This window comes from Vespula vulgaris, chromosome 21 (assembly GCF_905475345.1).
Source record: "Vespula vulgaris chromosome 21, iyVesVulg1.1, whole genome shotgun sequence".
Taxonomy (NCBI): Eukaryota; Metazoa; Arthropoda; class Insecta; order Hymenoptera; family Vespidae; genus Vespula; species Vespula vulgaris.
In genome coordinates, this window is record NC_066606.1 from 3,473,085 (window position 1) to 3,493,473 (window position 20,389).

A 20,389-nucleotide genomic window follows, 5' to 3' on the forward strand; every position below is an offset into this window, starting at 1 on the left:
CATTATTGTCAAGAAATAATACTAGTAATAATAAACGAATCTTTCACATCGTGTTAAGTTATCTCTTAATAAAGTCGAGAATAGCGTAAGTAATAATAAACAAATCTTTCACATCGTGTTAAATTATTTCTTAATAAAATCAAAAAGTAGCGTAAGTAATAATAATAAACAAATCTTTCACATCGTGTTAAATTATTTCTTAATAAAGTCGAGAAATAGCGGGAGTAATAATAAACAAATCCTTCACAACGTGTTAAGTTATCTCTTAATAAAGTCAAGAATAGCGTAAGTAATAATAAACGAATCTTTCACATCGTGTTAAATTATTTCTTAATAAAATCAAGAAGTAGCGTAAGTAATAATAATAAACGAATCTTTCACATCGTGTTAAATTATTTCTTAATAAAGTCCAGAAATAGCGGAAGTAATAATAAACGAATCTTTCACATCGTGTTAAATTATTTCTTAATAAAGTCGAGAAATAGAGGAAGTAAGAATTAACGAATCTTTCACATCGTGTTAAGTTATCTCTTAATAAAGTCGAGAATAGCGTAAGTAATAATAAACGAATCTTTCACATCGTGTTAAATTATTTCTTAATAAAATCAAAAAGTAGCGTAAGTAATAATAATAAAAAAATCTTTCACATCGTGTTAAATTATTTCTTAATAAAGTCGAGAAATACAGGAAGTAAGAATTAACGAATCTTTCACATAGTGTTAAATTATTTCTTAATAAAGTCCAGAAATAGCGGAAGTAATAATAAACGAATCTTTCACATCGTGTTATATTATTTCTTAATAAAATCAAGAAGTAGCGTAAGTAATAATAATAAACGAATCTTTCACATCGTGTTAAATAATTTCTTAATAAAGTCGAGAAATAGAGGAAGTAAGAATTAACGAATCTTTCACATCCTGTTAAGTTATCTCTTAATAAAGTCGAGAATAGCGTAAGTAATAATAAACGAATCTTTCACATCGTGTTAAATTATTTCTTAATAAAATCAAAAAGTAGCGTAAGTAATAATAATAAACAAATCTTTCACATCGTGTTAAATTATTTCTTAATAAAGTCGAGAAATAGAGGAAGTAAGAATTAAGAAATCTTTCACATCGTGTTAAATTATTTCTTAATAAAGTCGAGAAATAGAGGAAGTAAGAATTAACGAATCTTTCACATAGTGTTAAATAATTTCTTAATAAAGTCCAGAAATAGCGGAAGTAATAATAAACGAATCTTTCACATCGTGTTATATTATTTCTTAATAAAATCAAGAAGTAGCGTAAGTAATAATAATAAACGAATCTTTCACATCGTGTTAAATAATTTCTTAATAAAGTCGAGAAATAGCGTAAGTAATAATAAACAAATCTTTCATATCGTGTTAAATTATTTCTTAATAAAGTGGAGAAATAGGGGGAGTAATAATAAACAAATCCTTCTCAACGTGTTAAGTTATCTCTTAATAAAGTCGAGAATAGCGTAAGTAATAATAAACGAATCTTTCACATCGTGCTAAATTATTTCTTAATAAAGTCGAAAAATAGCGGGAGTAATAATAAACAAATCCTTCTCAACGTGTTAAGTTATCTCTTAATAAAGTCGAGAATAGCATAAGTAATAATAAACGAATCTTTCACATCGTGTTAAATAATTTCTTAATAAAGTCGAGAAATAGCGTAAGTAATAATAAACAAATCTTTCACAACGTGTTAAATTATTTCTTAATGATCGAGAAATAGTGGAAGTAAGAATTAACGAATCTTTCACATAGTGTTAAATTATTTCTTAATAAAGTCCAGAAATAGCGGAAGTAATAATAAACGAATCTTCCATATCGTGTTAAATTATTTCTTAATAAAGTCGAAAAATAGCGGGAGTAATAATAAACAAATCCTTCTCAACGTGTTAAGTTATCTCTTAATAAAGTCGAGAATAGCGTAAGTAATAATAAACGAATCTTTCACATCGTGTTAAATAATTTCTTAATAAAGTCGAGAAATAGCGTAAGTAATAATAAACAAATCTTTCACAACGTGTTAAATTATTTCTTAATGATCGAGAAATAGAGGAAGTAAGAATTAACGAATCTTTCACAACGTGTTAAATTATTTCTTAGTAAAGTCGAGAAATAGCGTAAGTAATAATAAACAAATCTTTCATATTGTGTTAAATTATTTCTTAATAAAGTGGAGAAATAGGGGGAGTAATAATAAACAAATCCTTCTCAACGTGTTAAGTTATCTCTTAATAAAGTCGAGAATAGCGTAAGTAATAATAAACGAATCTTTCACATCGTGTTAAATTATTTCTTAATAAAATCAAGAAGTAGCGTAAGTAATAATAATAAACGAATCTTTCACATCGTGTTAAATAATTTCTTAATAAAGTCGAGAAATAGCGTAAGTAATAATAAACAAATCTTTCATATCGTGTTAAATTATTTCTTAATAAAGTGGAGAAATAGGGGGAGTAATAATAAACAAATCCTTCTCAACGTGTTAAGTTATCTCTTAATAAAGTCGAGAATAGCATAAGTAATAATAAACGAATCTTTCACATCGTGTTAAATAATTTCTTAATAAAGTCGAGAAATAGCGTAAGTAATAATAAACAAATCTTTCACAACGTGTTAAATTATTTCTTAATGATCGAGAAATAGAGGAAGTAAGAATTAACGAATCTTTCACATAGTGTTAAATTATTTCTTAATAAAGTCCAGAAATAGCGGAAGTAATAATAAACGAATCTTCCATATCGTGTTAAATTATTTCTTAATAAAGTCGAAAAATAGCGGGAGTAATAATAAACAAATCCTTCTCAACGTGTTATGTTATCTCTTAATAAAGTCGAGAATAGCGTAAGTAATAATAAACGAATCTTTCATATTGTGTTAAATTATTTCTTAATAAAGTCGAGAAATAGCGGGAGTAATAATAAACAAATCCTTCTCAACGTGTTAAGTTATCTCTTAATAAAGTCGAGAAATAGCGTAAGTAATAATAAACAAATCTTTCATATCGTGTTAAATTATTTCTTAATAAAGTCGAAAAATAGAGGAAGTAAGAATTAACAAATCTTTCATATCGTGTTAAATTATTTCTTAATAAAGTCGAAAAATAGCGGGAGTAATAATAAACAAATCCTTCTCAACGTGTTAAGTTATCTCTTAATAAAATCGAGAATAGCGTAAGTAATAATAAACGAATCTTTCACATCGTGTTAAATAATTTCTTAATAAAGTCGAGAAATAGCGTAAGTAATAATAAACAAATCTTTCATATCGTGTTAAATTATTTCTTAATAAAGTCGAGAAATAGAGGAAGTAAGAATTAACGAATCTTTCACATAGTGTTAAATTATTTCTTAATAAAGTCGAGAATAGCGTAAGTAATAATTAACGAATCTTTCACATCGTGTGAAATTATTTCTTGATAAAGTCGAGAAATAGCGTAAGTAATAATAAACAAATCTTTCATATCTTGTTAAATTATTTCTTAATAAAACAATAATTCATTACGTATACACCGTTATAAAACGGAAATTATCCAGGTTTTTCAATTAATAGTCACCTATAATTCGGAGTAAAGCGAATGCTTGATCTATTCTTCGAAAAATGAAAGTACAAAAATGTTTTTTTTAAACATAAACTATCCGTTTTGCTGCAGGGGAAATATTTTAGCATATAATAATCCAGTAATTGCATTATAAAATTTGATTTCAAAATACTAGCTCTTAGCAAAATTCATTCTGGCAAATTAAAAAATCCTGACGACATCAAAATACGATATTATAATGAAGATTAAGAGGCATATCCTGCAGGATTAGTTGAAAACGAAGATATGATTTGAAATCAGTGCAGGTGACTCTGTGAGAATGAAAGTTTAATTATTTAAGAGTTTAGCTATATTTGGGGGTACGAAATCAATTCGTAGTGTCATTGATCTAAGTAACTATTTTCAATGATTCATAAAATGTTTTACTATCATTACCTTTAAACGAATTAGAAGAGAAAAACATCAAATATTATTGAGACAAAGCACAGGAGAAAATATTTCAATATACGTAGGGACATTTATCCAATTCTGAAAAATTATGTATTATATATTGAAAATTTACAACTCCTGAATGGGTATTGAAATATACTCAAGACTGAATTTCATAGATTAATAGGAGAACATCTAAAGAGAATCAAACTATCATCGAATTGGAGACATTGACAAATATTTGAAGGTCGAAACATTTTCATGTCAGCTATATCGATTTTCATATTACGATTAAATCTGTCTGTAATTCGCTTGAGCTGATTAGATAAAAAGGAATATGAATCCCTGAGTACATATTCGGTTGATGAATTCAGCTATGATATAGATTATCAGAAGAACAATGAAAGTTTCATTAATGACGGATCAATGATAATCCCATTCAGAATTACTTTGAATTGAAACAACATTGATTTGTCTGTCTGTGTTAAAAACAACTATTAGTGCCGATATGGTTCGCTACTATGCTACGAAGTAGTGAAAAAATTCTGAATATCAGACCAATACTTGTGAAAAGAAATCAAGACGAACTAAAAGAAAATTTTACAATCTATTATATAATGCTAGAGTATAGCTATAAATAAAGTTTTCGTTAGAAACTGCGTTTATGACGATTTACGTCCTGAAATAACTTATGAATTCTACAGAAATTTATATCACGTTGGAATCAATAAGCCTTTAGACATTGAATTTGATCAGTTATATAAATATAAGAAAATAGAACATGTAATGACCGCTACGGCAATATCGAGAATAAAGGGACAGTTTAAGATATTACACCGTGTTTTGTTATATTTCATATGCAAATACTTGTAATTTAAATGGAGACGATAGGGATATGCACTTATCACAAGTTCGATTGACGATAGATTAACATAACAAATGATCTAACAAAGCGAACGATGTATAATATTATCAATCACTCGGTAATCTATTCGTAAGTCACCCGCATGAATTTCTTTCTTGGCAACTTTGACAAAATGATCATGATAATGGAGATTTACTTTTTTCCATAATGCTGATTTTCATCAGTTGTATTATTTTTTGCTCCTTTCGTTTTTGATAGTATATTGTTCGTATTGTACGAATGTCAAATTCGTTATCTCGGCGAATGTTTTGTTCATCTCGGTTCTGTCAGTATAACATGTTTTTTTATAGATATTTAGCGATTGGGTTTATATATTATTTTAAAATACTTACGATTTTATTTGTAAAAGTTTGGCGTTAACATCTTTCAGTACAATACGATTTGTGACATACGCTTATCTTCATTTGTTACTAAACAGTTTGAGATTAATCATCATTATACGGTCTCTGCACAGATTTTCTGCTTTTTAATCTATTTGGTCGAGTCACTGGTGTTCACTCTAAGGATGATCCATGATCAAAATGCTGGTTTGATATTTCACTGGAAAAATATGAATCTTTACTTTTTTATTGATTCCATTAATTATGAAATTTGCAAACACCGTCCTCACATCTACATCATATCCGTGTAGTCTATTAACTTTTTACGCTACTTTTTGTGTACTTTCTAGCTACAATATTCTGGAAATATCTTGTCTTAGCATTACATACATTATTCTCTGGTTTTGTGTATTTTATTATGTGAACGACTGCCTTATATTTGAAATACGTTATTTTCTTACATACGTTTATAGATCCTTTAATTCACATAACTGATTTTGCGTACCTTGAAACAAATTCTAAATATTCTCGAAATCGTATGCTTCTGATTTCCTCAATTATCCATTCAACTAATTTCTCTTGATATGCTTGCTGTAATATTAGTAACTTCTCGAAGTAGTGCTATAACACGTGTCTTATATTTTTAATGTATCTTTATGCAATTAATCATTAGCTCGGTAGAATATTACCACATCACTTTTTATCCACTCTTCTTCATCTAGTCAATGCATAATGGTTCAAAGTCAAATCTTCCTACCCATTTAGAATCACATATTTATGGATTTTTTAATGTAACACTCAACATCGTGATTTGCTTTATTTCAGTGGAATGTCGATAATTTTGTATTATCTATAATTTCCAGCACTTACCGTACTTTCCTGCGGAAAAAAATTACGTTTGTGTTAGTCATGCGTATTATCATTTGCTCACCTTCCTTCGATCCCTACCATAATTTTTTGCTTTTTGAAGTGTTGTTTTTCTCTTTGTTCGGTATATCTATAGCTTTGTCGCTACTTTTTCACACACTGCCTATTGATTGGTGTCCTCTAATGTCATTAACATTTGTTAGTTATTGTAGACATAGTAAATTCTATTTGCTTACTTTGTTTAACCTTTGGCGTGTTCCTGCCGTTGAAAAGTTTCTTCCACATCGTTCACTTCTCTTATTTATAATTATTTAACCATATCTATACGCTTATTACGATTATCCGAATGTCAATACACCATACTATTAACAATACGGTGTACTAATTACCGACGAAAGGATTTTACCATTCTAATCATTTTCTTGCACACTATATGTAATATGAGTTTCGCAAAATTTGCATCCGTTTCAAACACACGTTTGTTTACTCTTGTAATATTCCACTTCTGATAATTTGTTAAACTTTTCTTAAAATATAAAAGATCCTTGGAATATAATGGGAGATATAACGATTAATAGTTTAGTGTGTCTGTTTGGAGTGCCTAGTCACGACTGACTTCATCTTAAACGCTACACAGTATATTAGTTTTATCGCTACTCGCGATTATGTATTGTCGCTACTCGCAGTGTTCGTATTTTCCCGCATAATTTGATTATTACATATATAGATATCAGAAAATTATAAAAAAAAAGTATATTCAACAAGAATCTACATCTTGTTTATTCATTAGAAGGCGTGTTATGCTGTATTCTCCCACCCTTATCATACTTATTGTTGTACTAATATGCTTTCTCGACAGACACGATAAATTGATAATGTTTAAAAAATATTTTGTACTATTTTTAGAAATAATATATCAAACATTTGCATTGCTTCATTATATATGACATTTGATGATATGAAGTGTAGAATAAGAATTTTCCTATTTATTGGATCGATGAGAGTGCACAAATACTCTTCAAAGAAAAACTTTAACGTTCGAAAATCAAGAATTGTTGGAAATTAGAAGACGAATTTTTTTTCGAGGTTCAGTATTAAACCAAAGTCGCCGTATCCATAAAATGTATATTACCGTTGCACTATCCGTATGCATCTCGTTAGTATTATCAGTTCCATAATTTCCTCCTTCCGCACTCGCTGCTATTTTTTCATTGATTGTACTTCAATCTAATGTTTACGCGAATTAAAAGCCTAAACTATCATTTGTAATATAAGGAGTAATTATGCGAAATTTCTTCGGGGTTGGACAAAAAAAATAATTTAAGAAAAATTATAAAGACCTAGATTAAAACTTTATATTAATAATAATGATATTACATCGTCAATTGATCGTAAATTTTCTAGACTCCTTTATTAATTTCTCATCAGAATATGCAAGCACATACGTATTCACATATTCGGATGAGAATAAGTAGGAAATAATAAACACCAAATTAATATTTTGTATTTTTTGCAAAATCATGACTACATTATGCACAGTAATCATAATAGACAGGTCATGAGAATTAAATTTATTAGTGCAATTTTTTATACATCCTTCATAACATTTTCTAAATTTATCCAATTAATATAATTATTAAAATAAATATGTTAATAAAGAATTTTTAAAAAAAGCCTTGGTTGATCCTTGACAATATCATTCAGTGAGAAAGTCAGCAGAGTATACAATGATATTCCATGCATTAAATGTTCTCCATAGATAATTTATTCGTAGGAATCAAGACAATTATATACTAAATTTCCACATTCTATAATGATAAAAAATTTGAAATAATCTAAGTGCACAGCAGTAGAAATCTACTTAGCTTTATTCACCGCATGCAGAAACCCTGAATATTTGCTCGCCGAATATAAATAATATAAGAAATTTATTGATTCACATAGTTTATAACAAAATATTTAATACAAATAAAATTGTACAATTCGTTCGCTGTTACAAAAGTCTTATCTACTTCAACGTAACATCAATTATTGCATAAATATTTCGATCACAATTTCCTAACGTGAATCTTCAGGAACGTATAGATCCTAACGCCATTTAGTTAAACGATATAATTTAACTGTATGCATTGTACATTTCTTACATCCATTTTTGTATCCATCCTCAAGTTGTGTTCTGAGATTTAGAAAATGTTCGTTTGTTCGCACCTTTGCTACTTGTTTTGGTGATTTGCAATGCAACTAATTGAAAATTAAGAAGACTTACGAACAAATAATGATTAAATAAACATTATTGTACTTGCATTTTTCGAAGAAATATATATCAACGCTTTCTTCCTTTTACATCAAAATATATATAGGGACGTTATAGAATCGTGATAAATCACCGGAGTATTTACAAAATGAAATATATTTCACCGCGAAATTATTTCGAAATTCATCTATCGAAAAGCAGGTTACAATCTTATACGACCGTGCTCTTTACAAACGTAAACTTTGCCAGTAAAGTAACTTAAATATTCTATCAATTCATCAAGAGCAACTCAACAAAATTTCATCTGTACTGAACAATAATTAATTAATTATAATAATTTATAATCTTCAGTAAATTATCTGTATACGATAATTTTATCGATACCCGTTTTAAAAATGTCACAGACATTCAGAAATAAAACGGTATGAAAGATAAGTTTATTGTTATTAATGATAACCATTATATCACTATCATTTCGACTGATAGTGCTAATTTTAATTTGATAAATTGATAAATTCAAAAACTTTTAAAAAAAGAGATTTTTTAATCTGGTTTTTGAAAAATCAATTAATGTTACAGATTTCGTAATGCTAAATTTAATTAGGCAGACTTTTACGCCTATAAATAATAAAAATCTTGATTCGATATTTCTAAAATCACTTCTTGGTATCTGAAGTGTCCTGTCTATTCTTACGCTTGCAAAAGAAGCAATTCTAATAAAGCGATCATTAATAATATCGATCATGGTGTAACATAGCGAATATTGTATGAGGTCATCTATTTCCTCTTCGACATTATTTCACAAGATAATGATATCGTCAAAATATGCAATTGTAATAGCGTACCGAATGCAATTGTAAAAGCATACCGAATCGTTTAGTTATCTAAAACGACATCAACATTCATTGGAAAAAGGCAGGAGCATTCTAAAGCCCGTACGATATTCTAATGAAACGTCTGTCAAGTATGCCGAACATAGTAACATTCTAACATTTAACCATTGGTACTTGATAAGATCCGCTGTTTGAGTCAAATATACTACAATACTTCGTATTTCCTAGTTTATCGACTTGTTTCTGTATTTACTGCTTGATAGTCCATAAACATTCGTATATTTTTTGAACAATTACATCGGATTGGATAACGCAGTAGTTCTATCGATGATGTCGAGTGCCATCAGTTGTTGTATTATTTCCTCCCTACTATTATTGCTATTATTGCTATTCGCGATGCAATATTCAGTACAGGTGATAATATATTCACCTGGAGTATTGAATTCAAGAGTAATATCTTCATCTCATTTCTGTCGATATAAACTATCTATGTGAGTTAACTTTTGTATCTTGTTAGCAATTGTATCTCGATATTTGCTAAAAATATTTAAGATTTTAAAGGCTTGTTTCGGAAAGTTCTATGAAAGTTCCTATTGTTAGCATCTTTCAATATAATGGGATCTGAATTCACATTCATCATCGCATTTTTCTTATTAAGTATTATCAATCGTCTGTGCATAGTGGCTATTCTTCTTCGTCGATTATGAGATTTCCATCCTGAATATTTAAGACAATAGGGTGACTATGTCTTAGATATGACTTGTCATCTTTGTCGCTTTTTTTCGATTATTATACCTTCCTGCGAATAATAACTTATGTCGTTATTAGTCATGCTAATTACTGTTCTCATTAACAGTACTCACTTCATTTCGATTTCGAAAATTTTTTGCCCTCAGTATTGTTGTCTCCGTCGCTACACTATGTCTTTGTCAGTACCTTTCTTATCAAAACAATATTGTATTGACTATCCTTGTCCTTTAATGTTATAGTATTGTCTTCTAATATTTTTCATTATAGGTTTCATTTGCTTACTATTTTTTCTTTGATAGGTCTAACACTTATTTGAATGATTCTTTAGCATCTCCTTTTCTCTTCGCTTTTCTCCTCACTTAACGAAAATATTTCGAATGTCGTTATTGGCTATTAAATTTTCATTACATCATACAATTAACAATGGGATATTTTAATTACTGGAATAATGATTACAGGATTTTTTTTTCTTACGATGCTTCCTTACGGATAAAAATATACATGATTATATTATACATATTCATACTTATTACAGATGGTTTACCTTCCCTTGACTCCGAGCATTCTTTCTTGTCTCTCAACTGGTTATTTGCTGTATCTGCATCTTTTTCACTTCTTTTTCATTTATACAAATATCGTATTAACAATATTAGCCCTCTAATGTTATCGGCGTCTGTTGTTCCTTCGTAGATTTCATTCGCCTAATTTTCTAACATATTAGCATAACTTGTTAAATAGTTCCTCATCCATTACCTTATCTATTAGTACTCATATTTGTAATAATTTATCCAACACTTTTCGGATGTCGATGCGTTTTTTACGATTATCCGATTATTAATACATCAAAAAAATAACAATGCTATACTTTATCAATCTGCATGTAATTTAATTATCTTAACTTATTCGTTTCATACTCGCCTTTATCTGCCGGTGTAATTCACATTTCTGGTAATTTGTCACACTTATATTAGAAGTTAAATGATCCTTGGAATGTAATACAAGGTATAAAAATTGATAGTTTACTGTGCTTGCTTCGAACGTCTACTCACGACTGACTTAAATCCCAGCGACTACACCCTATATTATGTTTTATGGTAGTTTTACGTGTCGCTGTTTGCGGTTTTCGTATTTCCCCGCGTAATTTGATTATTACACACGTAGTATGAGAAAATTATAAAAATTCAATCACATCTTGTTTTTTCATTAGGATGCATGCTATGTTGTATTCTTATTGTTATACTAGCATACTACCTCGTCAATCATAACGGGCAGGTTAGCTTTAAAAAACAATTTCGTTCATCCTTCTTCTAGATGTAATACTTGAAGTATTCCCACTATTTCAACAAATTTGATGTTCTATCATACGAAGTACAAAATAGAATATTTAACTGAATGATTCAAGAAAGTGCATAAATACGCCATAAACAAAAATGCGTTCGGTGGAAATTACAAAATGAAATTTTGTTACCAGAATGGATATTAAACCCCGGTCAGCTTAAGTGTAAGAAGCACGCTGTTATCGCACTATTCGTATGCATATTATTAATGTGATCAGTTCTGCAATGTCCTGCACTCATCCTCGCTGCGTGTTCTGTGTCGATCATACATCAACCTACTTTCTCTCTCTCTCTCTCTCTTCCTTTCGCTCGTGGATAAGATCATCAGGATAAAGACCACACAAAAGATTGCTTAAACAATTCGAACGACTTATTCTGACACGCCCTCGACCAATAAGAATCTTCTCCAATCCATGCATTTTTACTTAAACTTTTTCCTTTTGATTTCCCTTCCTTATGCATTATTGCATCCTCGGATAATTTGCGAGAAATTATGAAATCAGTCGAAAAAAGCATTTGTACTCAACAATTAGACAACGTAATCTTATCAATATCATTGGTAATGCCTCAATCGGAGGTTTCCAAAAAAGTGCAATACATATACATCCTTCGATCATCCAGATCTCCGTGTCTTGCAACATCACTGAGCAACCCTCCTTCCTATGTAGCCAAAACGACCAACTACACTTAACGAAGCACAATATAACAACAAGTTTATTTCTTTTCTTCAAAATACATTCTTACAATTTCATTCACAAAGCATTCTTTATGGCATATGTATCTCTCTTCCGGAAACGCGGCGTGCGGTATCTTACTGAGAATATTCAGCTATTTTCGACTTTGTCGCTGCGCTTCTTTATGAATAGTACATTTCTAATGACTAGGAAGAGCCGGAGGACCAGATTCTCCGTGCGAATTGATTATCATTGCTGGTCTACAGCGAGAAACGCAACAAAAAGCTATCTCCTAATTTTTACTCTTACAACGTAAAAAATTTATAGCATATTAATGCAATTGATTAAATTTATATGTTTTGCCCAATTTTGCTTATTATAACTATTAATTTCATTGATTAAAAATTTTTAAAAGTCTTTAAAAGATTATCATGCAATACTTAATTGAATATATGATTAGGTTAAGTTAGGAGGACAGAAAAATAAAAAAATTTTTGTTACATTATATGGAATTTAATATACATATATAAAATTGTTTCGTACATAAACGTGTTTATACATAATTGTGTTTTTAGGTTTTCGTAGCTCAGTGCTTGAGCATTCGAACGGATCGGAAAGCGAAAGATTCTGAGTTCGAGTCCCAGTCAAGAGAACTAAGGCTCAAAATTTTCATACGAAATCGAAATTTCGAGCGGAGTTTAGATCTTTCCGCTTATATATCCCCCACCTTCATCTCTCCAAATCACATCACATATAACCAATTACGTGTAGAAAGATAGCAATAAACACCATACGTGCCTCTAACAAAAGTTTCTGAGATATTATAGCTATCTGAGATATTAGTTTGTAAAATGGTGATAATTAAGAGTGAGATTATAATATTCTGTATATTCGAACATATATATCTCTATTTTAATCAATTACTCATTTCTGTGATTTAGATGTAAAAAAAATCCTTTCTTTCATAGTTCTTTGGCAAGAAGGAATCTATAATTCATTCATCTAATTCCGGGGGGTCGGAAATTCACAATTTCTTCCATCTGGAATTGTAATGATTGTTTCCATTGGAAAATCTGAGCTAGTAGTTCCTCGATAGGCTCAGATGGCTAGAGCAGTCGCCCGTATATCTCTGAAAATCGAATTAAGACTTAATTTTTTTCTTTACGTTTTTTAATTTCAACGATATCTCGCATGAAATATTAAAAATTAAAAATATTTCAGTCGTTAATAAAATACGTAAATAATTTTAGGTATATTTTTATGAAATAGGAGGATATCTTAATAGACTGAGAAGAGAGTGCATCAATAAACACATTATTAGAGCAATTATTCCAAGTTGCTTACCTTGATTACATGTGCAGTACCAGTGTGGCTTTTCATCTCAATGGGATTGTAAAACAATGTTCATTAGGCCTGGCAAAGGAATACAGGCCGTTGTACCAACTAAAGACTCAGCAATTTTTGTATGTACTTTTATAAATTTGTCAAGCTTTCGATCAAATTTATAATGCAGCCTTATTATTGATCTTATAAAATGCCGATTGCCGATTACCGACTTTATAAAATACAGCATATTGAAATATCACTTAATTACTGATTTTAGAGATTTCAAAATATAGAAGTATTACTTAATTTTTGACTTCACCGAACAGTTTGTGTTCTGTTCGGTGAAGCCACTAACTTTTTGTTATAATGTTTTCCACATTACAGACTTACTAATTATTCAACGATCGGTTTTACGGAGAACCAAATACTGACTGATCTTACATTTTTCCTCTGCCCGACTCCTTCTAACTTTCCCCCTCTGCAGATGCATTTAGACCGCCTACGAAACTTATCGAGGGTGAAGGTTTGCTTCCTATTGGATAATAATTTGAACACTGGGATTCTGATTGGTTCCTACTTTAACAAAAGGTCTATTGTGTAAGAAGCGGGGTCTGACTGGCTCCATGAATAATGGAGAACCTCGAAGTAAATGTTTGAAAGGGAAGAAACTGGGGATCTAAATCGTTTATCCGTAGCTGACCCTGAGGGCAGATAAATCCTAAAGTACAAAGAATTAGGGAGGGTTGACGATGTTACAATAGGATACCGAATATTAGTTCCGAGAATCGTAGAACCCATCTGTCCATTTTCTATTTTAGTGGGTCCCTAGGTTACGGATTTCTAAACTTCAGCATGGAAAATATCGAGGGTAAATGAAAAAAACCATACGCAGAACCTTACAAATAAAATAGCATTCTTGAGAATATCTATCTTTAGAATATCGTTGAACACTTTCTAAGAAAAATTCTTAGATTAAAAAAAACACATTGCTACTATTGTTCCAGCTTAGAAATTGTTACTCAAAAATATGTTCTTCATTAATGCACTGAATCCAGGCGATAAATATATACTGAAATTAAATTGCCAGACACAGTGAGCCGTGAGTTATTTGTAATCTATATATATCAATTCAATGTTCAGGAATCGATACAGTCATTAGAACGACACATGAGATTATTTAATCATTTCGAACGGACAATTCTGACACGCTCACAAATAATAAGCATTATTATTATTCTTTCCATACGCCTCTAGTTAAACTTCTTTTTTTCTTTCTCTCTCCCTTTCCTAATGTCAACATTATCTTCGCGGATAGCTTGAAAGAAATCATTATTCATTCGATCGATGCATTTCTCAAACAACCGATTCTTGATAGTATCAATAGCCATCTCTCAATGAATGTAACGTCTAATATATCTAATAACAGACAATAATTAAATATGAACATCTCAACATTTCTATGTAAATATATTATCTAGTTGTTTTAATGTTACTGTCGGATAAAAGGAAAATCACTTCTTAGAAACTTCTCTTCATTGTTTGTTCAGTTTGTTGATACTTTCCTATTCTATACCTAAATTATAAATCCCTAAAAACGGGAGATTTGCGCTTTTCCTAATAAACAATTTCGTTTCTGTTCTTAACTCACTGTGTTATTCCTGTTTCCAGAATTTCGTAGGAATCTTAGTCTTGCGAAGACTGATTTGATTAGTTATTTCCATTCATATCGTAAAAATCCCTATCTATATGACCTCAGGTTAGGTTTACTTTTCCATGAACTTGCATGAACTTGATTTGGTCTTGTTTCACTAAACATTATGACTGACAATTTTTCTCGGACGTGGTATATAAGAAAGATTTTATAGCCAACAGTGATATGTCATTTTGCTAATGTGGATTTTCTAAAATATTTCTTATTAATGATAATGCTTTATTTAAAATAATTCAAAAGTTTGTAAGATATTGAATACTCATCAAGTATTCAAAACCTATCGAAACTCTCAAATCCTTGAAAGATATAAATTGATGATTAAGACTAATAAGCAAGAAAATCAGATTCAAAATAATTCGAGTTATTTTATCATTAAAGTAAACGAAACAAGTACGTTTCCAACAAATTCATTTAAACAAATATTTTTAGAATGTACTGTTTAGAAAAATCGACTGTTTCATATCTTTTTTAAAACCAAGAACTTTATAATTAGGAAGTAGCAAAAAAGAAAGAAACAGAATAACGAAAAGAAAAAATCGGAAAAAGGAAAAATATACGTAGTCAAGGTCAGAAATTTATCTCAGATATGGTTTTTCAAGAAAAAATAAAGAAAATAAAAGTCAAACAGGAAAGAGATAAGAATTTTATTCAAGGTATTTCCCCAAGGTTTCATAAGGATAAAAGAAAGAGATAAGAAAAAGGGTTAGTATGATGATCAAGATCAATATTTACTCATGAATTCGAGTAAATTTCAATAACCAAATCTCATTTCCTGGATTTCCGATTACTACACAAAAGCAATAAAATTTCAATGACTATATTTGGGATCATTTTATATAACTTGATTTTGAATTCTAAAACGTGTAAAAATCTAACGTATAATAAGCTTCATAAGATATCATTATCAACTACGCTTTTATGACTTTAACATACTCCAATCCCAAATCTTTGCAAACGCTCGTGTTCTTCCGTAATTTTTCGTAAATGTCAATCGACTGAAATGTATGACTTATAACATAGCGCATTAATGTAACGTATATTAAAAATTTATTTATATAAAATAGACATGTAATATTAAAGGCCATATATAATAAAAGTAAGTTATGATGGCAGAAAAATAATTTTTTAACAAATTATATGGAACTTAATATACATATCAGAACATTGTTATCTATATAAACGTGTTTAGATATAGGTTCAAATATAGGTCTACGTTGCTCAAGTGTTAGAGTGTTCGATCGGAAAGCGAAAGATCCTGGGTTCGAGTCCCGGTCGAGGAACTTTAAGGCTGAAAATTTTCTGACGGAACCATTTATCTCTCGGAGAAATGAAGCAGAGTTTTTAATCGGAGTTTATTCCCCCTTTCGCCGCCTTACGAACATCCATCCGCGCGCCCCTTTCTTTCTTCACCAACCTTACACACTGTAAATTGATCCATCCATAGAGGCTGTTATAAAATAATCCGATCCATGACATTTAATTATAGTTTTCTCAACTTTTACCGCAAAGGTGAGATTAAATCTATAAAGGTATGAGATTGTTATTTGTTATAACGCAGTATATCTTGCGACATTCTTCTAGTCAGACTGAAATTTTCAGATTTACAGTCAAATGCCAGAGAGAATCAATATAACATATAATATTTTCTACCTTTAACCAGAACTATCTGTACCTGAACCCTGTAAATACTCTTTCCATAATATATTCTCTCTTGAGATTATATTATATAGTCATTTTATAAATACAATGTTCAGTGGAGGAAGAAACCCATAATTAACAATAGGCGGACACTTCCAGGTGTTTCAATATCCCTCAATATATGTACTATACGTTGAGAGTGATATTCGTACACTGTCAAAAAGACTGAGTTAGTTGTGGTAGGGGTGTCGGAACGAAGTCTAAAATTCTTCTCATTTCGAGTTGTAGCAGTTAAATGTGTTTCCATTAGAAAATTTGTACTGGAAGTTGCTCGATAGCTCAAATGGCTAGAGCAATCGCCCGAAAATTTCTGGAAATCGAAAAAAGACCTAATTTTTTTCCCTTCCGTTTCCTAATTTCTACGATATCTTGTGCGAAACATTCAAATTAAAAATCTTTCAGCGTGCAATAAAATATTTTATACGAGGCATATCTATAATGTATATCTTATTCTTTATATGATCTATATGGTGATTATTAACTAAAGATTCATGGATTCTCATTTGGTCTTTTCTGTTTGCTATGTGATTCTTTTAAGTGTATTTCGACTAATTTTTTTTATACTAAAATACAGGAAGTGCAATCACCATTGAAACGATAATTATCATACTGAGACAATGGTGCACAGCAACAAAATCGATGGATCCATGTATCCATATTACTCAACTTGAAAAGGAAACTTTTGTTACTTCTTCTGGCTTAATTCAAGATTGGTCAGTTTCTGATCAGGCCGTGAAGTCTTTACGAAGAATTTAACTTGAAGAAGATGAATTCGAAAACAAGCAACTGGAAAACGAGACAGAGAACAATTGGATGAAATAAGAGAATACCTGGTATATGAATAGGCTGGGAAAGAATGTCTCAATAGATGCAATATTAAAGCAGCGATTTCAAGTCGCTTACCTTTTCAAGTACGGCATCAGGGTGGTTTCTTATCTTAATAGGATAGTTCAACAATATTCAGTAGTCATAAAAGTATGCAGGCCATTTTACTGATTAAACATTCAGTAATTTTTGATATAATCTTATAATTTAACTTGTCTTTCGACCAAATTTGGAAAGCAGACTTATTATCGGTCTTACAAAATGTCGAATACAGATGTATTACTTAATTTCCGAGTTTACAACATACTGAATTATTGCTTAATTACTGATTTTAAAGACTTCAAAATACGATATTATTACTTCATTGTTGACTTCACCGAACAGAATACAGACTATTCGGTGAAGTCAACAATTTTTGGTTACAATTTGTTAAATTACGGACCTACTAGCTATTTAGTGATCGGTTTTACAGAAACACAAATACTGACTGATTTTACAGTTTTCCTCTGACTGACTCCTAACTTTCCTCATGTTTAGATGCATTTAGACCGCCTACAAAACTTGTCATGGGTGAAGGTTTGCTTCCTATTAGATTATTATTTCCGCACTAGTATTCTGATTGATTCATATTTTAACAGAAGGTCTATTGCATCAAGAACGGAGGTCTGGATGGCTCCACGATTGGTAGAAACCTTCGAAGTGGATGTTTAGAAGGGAAGGAACTGGGGATCGAAATTGTTTATCTGTAGCTGATCCTGAGCTCAGGTAAACACTAAAGTACTAAGAATTAGGGAGGGTTGACGAGGGTACCGAGCGTTTGTTTCAAGAATGGTAGAACCCACCTTCTGTTTAAGTGGGTCACTAGTTTACATTCCTAGGTTTGCATCATTAGATAGCATTTTCGCACTTTAATATAAAGAATGTCAAGCATGAGTTAAAAAAACCATACGCAGGACATAACACTTTCTTTTTTACTTAGTATTTACCATTTACTTTGAGAACATTAATACTTAGAAACTTAGAAACATAACACTTATTATTATAATTTATTAAATATTAACAATACATTACATACACTTAATTCTTATAATTCAATACTTCAGTCTAGTATTTTTATAGTCTACATTTTATTCGTTATCAGAGCAATAACATAACAATTTGGAAAACCAAAAGTAAATAAATGTATCTCCGCTAATTCTAAGTTCCTATACTTTCTTCAATATTGTATGTTAATAATAATGCTTTGATAAAAGTGATTAACTTGTAATACATTCAATGATGATAAAGCTTCCGTAAAATATCGAAACTCTGAAAACTTTAAAACATGAGAATTAACTCATGACTTCCAAGAATGTTATACTAACAATCAGCTATCATACGATATCACATAATAGAAGTAAAATTTCTTTAATTAATTTAATTCAATTTAATTTAATTTCTCAGCTTTAATTCTTCATATTATGCCAGTTGCTTTATCGACTAAATTTAAAGACAAGGAAACAGAAACAGATTTTGATCAGTTAAAAGATGTATTAAAAATATTGACAATAATTTATTTGTATAAACGTATTGTTTTATTATAATCCCATTATATCATTTGCTGAAGACGAAACAAGATAGACACGACAAGAAGAATTCGAGAAACAAATAGAGAATTAGAAAGAAATTAAGAAGAGATGAGAGAGTAAGAGTAAAGAACGAGTGAGAAAGTGAGATGAACACAACGTATACAATATTATGTGAACGGTTTCTCGTCCTATAGTCCTCTATCTATTTTTTCGTGTAGCTGTCTCTATGTTCTTAGTTCCTTGTTATCTTATGTTTAAGAGAAACAATAACAACTAATTTATGTCCTATCTGACTCACTCTTTTCTTATTTTTAAGTATATATCTCTTACTCTACTTATATTATATCTCGCTCATACTAACTAATTCTATCTCTCTCTCTTACGTATAAAAAAGACTAAGAGCAAACCAAATCACTCAATTTTACACTATATCTCACTCTCTCTGATCCTACCTCTAAATGTCTTTTTCTTTCGTGTCGTTTTTTGCCTTTCATTTTTGTTCCATTTTTTAACGATTTATTCTCCTTATCGATATTACATTTAAACAACAGTGTAGTATTTTTGTCAAAAGAAAATCTTGAAAAAAATTCATTTAAATATTAATATTCTTTTTAATTTAAAGAATCTGATTTGCTTTTACACGTTTTAAATGCAAATATACGTCAATGCGGCATTTTTATTTTATTGATATTAAAGTAGTTATTATGGAAATATTGACTTTTATTTTCAATAAGAGTGAACAAAAAATGAAGGAAAATACTTCTTCCTAAATGATATCACGACATGCAGTATAAATACGTGGAATGAAATATTTCACCAAACGAGCTTTAATTCCATGAAATCTTTCAAAAATTTTGAACGAAGAATACGTTTTACAGATATATAATTTTTCAATCATTTAGTACATTATATCACATGAAAAAAAGAAATGATTTTTGAGATTTCAATAAATCATATAGAATATTATAAATAAATTTAAAAAATTTAAGATTTACTTCTCATCATGAGTATTGTTATGATACAGTAAATATTATCCCCATTTATAACATAAATTTAATAAATCTTTTTTTAAAGGATTTGAGAGTTCAAGAAAAAGAATCATATTATCTGAAAATAAATATGGGATAATACATAAGTGTTATGAAACGTGGACAGCAGAGAGAAAAATTGTGAGAGCAGTGCCAACAATACTCCAACTTTCTCGCGACTCTCCTTCACGCTTCACTGTAAACATTAAGTAAATAATTTGAAATATATGCTTCACTGTAAATATTAAATAAATAATTTGAATATGCTTTAATTTTACCGTACT

At 29.9% G+C, this 20,389-nt stretch overlaps 2 long non-coding RNA genes across 7 annotated transcripts in view; one reads left to right on the forward strand and one right to left on the reverse strand.

Annotated features, from left to right (window-relative positions):
• Window positions 1-20,389, forward strand: part of LOC127071401 (uncharacterized) — a 210,533-nt gene that overhangs the window by 99,007 nt on the left and 91,137 nt on the right. The gene's annotated exons all lie outside the window — the stretch shown is intronic.
• LOC127071405 (uncharacterized) lies at window positions 124-6,692 on the reverse strand. Of its 5 annotated transcripts, none has more exons than XR_007785030.1 (5): window positions 6,338-6,692; window positions 6,183-6,281; window positions 5,740-6,113; window positions 5,247-5,454; window positions 124-5,177 (listed from the first exon to the last, which is right to left on the reverse strand). It is a non-coding gene; the product is annotated as an uncharacterized LOC127071405 (long non-coding RNA). The 5 variants fall into 5 exon arrangements; XR_007785032.1 differs by having other exon boundaries at window positions 124-917; window positions 2,236-5,177; window positions 6,183-6,692; XR_007785031.1 differs by having other exon boundaries at window positions 124-917; window positions 1,909-5,177; window positions 6,183-6,692.